This window comes from Mauremys reevesii, unplaced genomic scaffold, assembly GCF_016161935.1.
Source record: "Mauremys reevesii isolate NIE-2019 unplaced genomic scaffold, ASM1616193v1 Contig112, whole genome shotgun sequence".
Lineage (NCBI taxonomy): Eukaryota > Metazoa > Chordata > Testudines > Geoemydidae > Mauremys > Mauremys reevesii.
Window position 1 is genome coordinate 13789 of NW_024100730.1, and position 5796 is coordinate 19584.

Below are 5796 nucleotides of genomic sequence, written 5' to 3' on the forward strand. Positions count from 1 at the left end.
CAGAAACACCGCCACCATGCCAGCCAGACTGCTCCTCCTGCATCCTGGCCTGGCACGCCAGGCCGGGGGTAATTCGCAGGCAGTGGCCCCACTGAGCTCTCCCAAGTGCCTGGTGGGGGGTCCAGCTGGACCCGGGGGCACTCTGGCGTCCCGCTGCCACCGGATTTGCCAGTGGGGGCCCTCGGGACACTTACCAGCCCCGCGGAAGGGCTCGGCCTTACCCAGGGGGCTGCCCGCCCGAAGGACGCTGAACAGGCTAGCCCCTGTGTCAACGGGGCGTTGTTAACTGTACCTGTTTGGGGTTTTATCCCATGAAGAGCTCAAGGCATCCACAGAGTGGGCACTGCCTGCCACACAGAGCCTACCCTCCTCTGCCCCTCGGAAACATTCAGTGTGTCACTTTGAAGGAGGAAGATCAGTGACATCCTGCTCTCTCTTACCTGTGTTTGGCTTGGCCTTTCTCTTGGCCAGTGCCTCAGATACTGCTGCCCAGGCGCTCCTCCCAGGGCCCCAGCAGTGCAGCACAGGCAGCATCTGCCCTCGATGGCTGCTGGCCCCTCCATGGCAGGGCAGGGTGGGGACCTGGGCACCTCCCTGCAGCCACGACTCAGCAGGGATGCCCGCAGCAGAACGTTGAGCCAGCCCAGCCGCCCCCAGATCGCCCCTGACCCTCCCAGAGCCCCACCTGCCCCCAAGCTGCCCCATCCTCAGGAGCCTGCAGCCTGCACTTGCCTGCCCACACATGCACCCTCCCCTCCACACCCCTCCCACACCTAATCTCCTCCCAGAGCCTGCACCCCACACCCTGTTCTCCCCCCCAGAGCACACCCACTCCCAAACTCCCAGACCTCCCTGCAACTCCCAGAGCCTGCCCACAGAGCCTCCCTCCACAGCCTCCTACCCTAATGCCTGCCCAGAGCCTGCACCCACCACCTCCCCTCCTCCTTCACCCCCAGCCCAGGAGCCTGAACCCTCCCAAGCCCTGGTGTGGGGCCAGCCCACTGACCAGTGCTCCGGCCTCTGATCCTGGAGGAAGGACTGCCACTGAATTGCCACCGCCGCTTCATTCTTTCGCCAGCAGTGGGTCTGAGTCCTCTCGGAGAGCTGACTGCCCGCACCCAAACTCCGCCACTTCCATCCAGCCTCACCCCCCATCCCAAACTCCATCCCAGAGCTTCCAGAACCCCACCCCACCCTTCTCCCAGCCCCAGAGGCTCTGCTGCCTCCCTCACCCAGCACCCCAGACCTCTACCCCTCCTCCTCACCCAAAGCCTTCCCAGAGCCTTGGGGGTGGAGTTTTGGGGGCTGGTTCTGGGCGGTATGAGTGACATTATTGCTCACTGGGAGACGGAGACTGGCCCTCTGGCCCTAAGGTAAATTAAGGCTGAGATCCCGCTTGTAAGGATTGGTTAATGCTGGAGACTGACGGGCAGTGGAAAGCTGTGGGAGCTGTGTGTGCTCCAAGGAGAGTTGTTGTGCCTCTGCAAAGGAGCGGTGTGGGAGTTTGTAAGCTGTGTGGTGTTTGTATAGAGATAAAGTTTAATGCTAATCCCCAGGTTAAAAACTGTTCTGCTCTGGGCTATAAGCAGGATGTCTTCTGTTGAGAGTATAGCTCAGTGGGTGAATGTTTCCTGTAGGGCAAGTGTGGGTTCCTAGTTCCACCTGTGTAAAATGAGTCCCTTAAAGAAACTTCTTTTCAAATGAAAATCGATTTCAACAACTCCATCTCCAAAGTATGAAAACAGGAGTTCAGTTGAAGTTGAGGGGGCTTTGAAATGGAATTCTAAATTGACTTATTTTCCTATGCAAATGAATAAAGATCAGCATGAGCTGCTCCAGCAGCTGAAATTTAGCTTCCAGTCCTCAGTTGTCTCTAAGAGGCAGGGACACCCCCAGCTGAGTAAGCATGTGGACACCCTCTGGATGATGATAGAGAAAAATGCTGGATTCAATGAAAGCTGAGACCATAGGAGGAGAAGGTGGAATGGCAACACTCACACATAGTCATAACACTCAGACACGGGGGCCACTGTCACTACTCCTGTGTTTTCCATCATTTATATCCAGGGGTGAAAGTAACTTATAGGACTTACCGGTACTGCCGGAGTCCCAGGGGGCGGCCTCATCCAGAAGGGCGGTCCTCATCTGGAAGGGGCGTGGCCTCCTAGAAGACGAAAGGCTCCTGGAGTACCAGCTGTGGCTGGGAGACCAAGGGCCTTTACATGGAATCCAGGGCCTCCCAGCTGCAGAGAAGCTCTTTAAATTCTGGGCCCCAGCTCCAGCCACCAGAGTTGCGGCCGGGATTCAAAGGGCTCTGGGCCACCAGTCAGTCGCAGTTTGAGCAGCCCAGGAGCCCTTAAATCTGGCCCCAGCCCGGCCGCCGGAGCCGCGGGTGGGGGTTTCGAAGGGCTCTGGCTGCCAGCTGTGGGGAGCCTAGAGCCCTTTCAACTCACAGCAAAGCCGAGGCAGTCCGGCACGGCGATTGGCTCTGCCGCTGCCGCACTCAGCTTGTACCAGCTTACTTTCACCTCTGTTTCTATCCTAAGGAACACACCCTCCCCCTCCCCCACGCACTGTCACACACAACCTTCTCCCTTGAGCCCCATCCAACCTCCCCTTCTACACACGCCACGGGACACAGCCTCCGGTGACTCACCCCTGATGGGGGGCTGAGTCTCGCATCTCCCAACAGGGGAGCAGGGAGCCGAAAGGGCCACAGGAGACCAGTGGAGCCAGGCAGGATAGGGAGACTTCCCCTCCCTCTCTTCCTTCCTCCTGAGTCCTGGGTTAATCTCACTCCATCAGATGCTCCAGCACCAGGTGGCTCAGTGCACCAACCTTCCCTGAAAAGCAACAGGAAGGGGGGAACCAGCTCTTTCACATGGAAGGAGGCTCTCACTCCTGCTGCTGCCATTCTGCAGCCTTTCATATGGATTTTGAGTATTAGCTAATGCAACTCCCCACTCTCTAATCCAGCCATGAAACATGGAGACAAGCTCCTGAAAGCAGGCCCAGTGGTGCAATGGGTTAGTGCCCAGTACTTACAGAGCAGTGCTGAGTGGAGTGATGCTGAGGTTGTGAGTTCAAACCTCACCTGCAGCCCTAGTTTTAAGCAAATGGCTTCTGCCAATCAGTTTGCTCTGCAGAAAATACAATTCCTGCTCAGAAGACACTGAGGTCCCCTTTGCTTTACAGAGAGCAGGGCAGATTCCACAGATCTACCAGGCTCTGCCTCCACCAGCTGCCTGTGTCAGGAGGGGTCAGGCAGAACCCAGAGCACTGCCCCTGACTCCCCTCAGTCTTTGCTCCCAAACCACCTGTGTGCTCACCTCTGCGCTGTGAGACTCAAACCCTGCCTGGCTTGCTGTATGCTGGTGTGGTTTTCATCTGTCACGTTGATGCATGTGGGTCCTGTGTGATTTTGGTGATGTCTTGCATAGTTCTGTGTGCATGGATGTGTGTATGATTTTTGCATTAATATTGTTTTTGCTTTGTATTCTTTGATATGTGGGTTTTGTGTTTCCTGTTGTGGGCTTTTGCTGTATTTTTGGTGTGGATTTGTTCTTTCTATATTTTGTGAGGTTTTCTTTTTGTGTATATGGCTCTGTGTGCTGTGTGGGTTTGGTTTTTGTTATGTCTGTGTGGGCCTGTGCAGTGTGTGATTTTCTCATTCTCTGTGTGCGTATTTGTCTCTCTGTTTGTATCTTCATGTGTAAATTCACTGAACTTTTCAAAATCTGCACAGCTTTGCTAATTTTCACCAGGAATTTTTCTCCATTAACAAATTCTCACTTGTTCCCTACCTGTTGGTTGTTCCCTACCTGTTGGTGACCATTGCCCCAGGGGCCTGTCAGTCTCAGGGTCCTGATTTCCCATTGGCCCTTCCTCTTCTATTGGGACTGGGAACTAGCCAACCAAATCCCACTAAGTTTTAGTAAAGGGCCAACAGTCCCTTACACAAGCCAGCCCTGTGAGAGTCACCAATGTCCTGAGAGAACAGTACAAGCTGGTCCCATGGTGTAAAGGGCAGCACTCAGGACTCTGAATCCTGCAATCTGAGTTCAAATCTCAGTGGGACCTTGTGTTAGCTGGTGGTAAAGATCTGGTGCTCAAAGTGCTTTCCTGTCTCCAGCTATACAAAAGTGGGTCATTTCTCCTGCTGGTTAACTCCTTTCCCCACCAGAGCCAGGTCTTTGGTGGGGTTTAGAAGTGGCTCTAGTGGTTGGGATTTCACTGCTTCACCTGATGCCCACAAGTCTGGTGCTTGTAGCCACACTTTTCCTCTTGCTCACATGGCACTTGAAGAAAGCAGTGCCAGGCCAGGCTTGATAGGCAGGAGGGAGGCAGAGTCCCAGGCTGAGCCCAGCACACCTCTCCTCCTCTGGGCACGTGGAGCAGAGGCGGCTGGTGCTGACAGCTCTGAGGGAAGGCTTATAAGCCACAGAGCGACTGAGGGCGGGGCCAGACGAGGACAGGACCATGCCTATGTGTGGCCAGCAGACAGGCAACAAGACTCCCGGCCAGCCTGCTCCTGCCATGCCAAACCCCCACTGAAGGCCACCCGCAGACCACCATGCGGGTGGCTGCTGATGCTCTGTGTCCAACATCAGTAGACGGTAGGAAAGCAGGGCCAGCCCCTGGTGGGGCCTCTTACTGTTCCCATACCCCATGCTCACTTTTGCAGTGGGGCAGGAGATGTTATCCCAAGAGGCTTTTCTCCAGCTGGTGAGAAGCAGAGAAACATCCAGGCTCCCAAGGCGCTATGTAGCAACCCCCCTCAAGCACAGGGACAGAGGGAAACTGCTCCACACGCCAGCCCGGCAGCCGTCCATTTCCTTTGGGAATTCAGGAATAGCAAAGGCTAGACTGGAAGCACCTGGGGCTCATGCCCCAGCCTTTGTGACATCCAACCCCAACTCCTTCCCGGGCTCTAGCTGAAGGCAGAGCATTGGCCTGAGCGGCCAAGAAGAGGTTCCAGATTTGAAAGGAGCAGGACTTTCAGCACGAAGGTAAAACTGCATCAACACAACCACAAAGGACTTGACCTCAAGTTCTTAATTCAAAGTCAGGCACCTTATCCGTTAAGCCATGCGGGCGCCTTCTTCATGCGCTTTCTTGGAAAAGGTGGACACTGTGTTTTTGGGTCACCTATTGAGGGGGGGCGAGACTCTCTGGCACAAGAAGTCGAGTTCCCAGTGAGATGTGAGATTTAATTATACGGGGCCAGGTGCAGGGCTTTGACAGGGAGGCTCAGGCATGGGGGATTGGGGTGCAGCGGACAGACCGCTGTCTAGCTGTGGAGATTTAGTCGCACTGAGGCACAGGAGGGAGGAGGAGGAGGAATCCTGCTGACAGGCAGTGGCTGTGCAGAAAGAGGAGGAGTTCTGGGGACTTTCTTTGCCTCTCTTTGCCTGCCTGCTCACTCCTGTGGTGAACGGTGAAGACGCTCTTAACAAGCCCAGGTAGCTCAGGTGGTAGAGCATCAGGCTTTCAATCTGAGGGGCCAGGGTTCAAGCCCCTGTCTGCGTGCTCAGCTTTTAAGTTGCCTTGTGTTCCAGGAGCCAAATTCTGTTCACAGCCACATGCGGATTCCCAAAAGCTGTGGCCATTTCTGAAAGGCCTTTCCTTAGCGATCAGGAGAGAGGTCACATCCACAGGAGCAGGTGTAGAAAGCACAGTCTCTGGCTGCCAGGAAGCGGTGTGCCAGCATAGTGTTCTCTACAATGGCGTTTAGATCGGGATAATTTACGTGGCTCAGCACCCCCAGTTCCAGCACCTCTGCCCAGGCAGCTCCCA

The 5796-nt window shown here is 55.3% G+C and overlaps 2 non-coding genes across 2 annotated transcripts; both read left to right on the top strand.

Annotated features, from left to right (window-relative positions):
- Positions 1 to 4008: 4008 nt before the first annotated feature.
- TRNAQ-CUG lies at positions 4009 to 4080 on the top strand. Its single transcript has one exon. It is a non-coding gene; the product is annotated as a tRNA-Gln (tRNA).
- Positions 4081 to 5456: 1376 nt separating this feature from the next.
- On the top strand, positions 5457 to 5529 carry TRNAE-UUC. Its single transcript has one exon. It is a non-coding gene; the product is annotated as a tRNA-Glu (tRNA).
- The last annotated feature ends 267 nt before the right edge of the window (positions 5530 to 5796 follow it).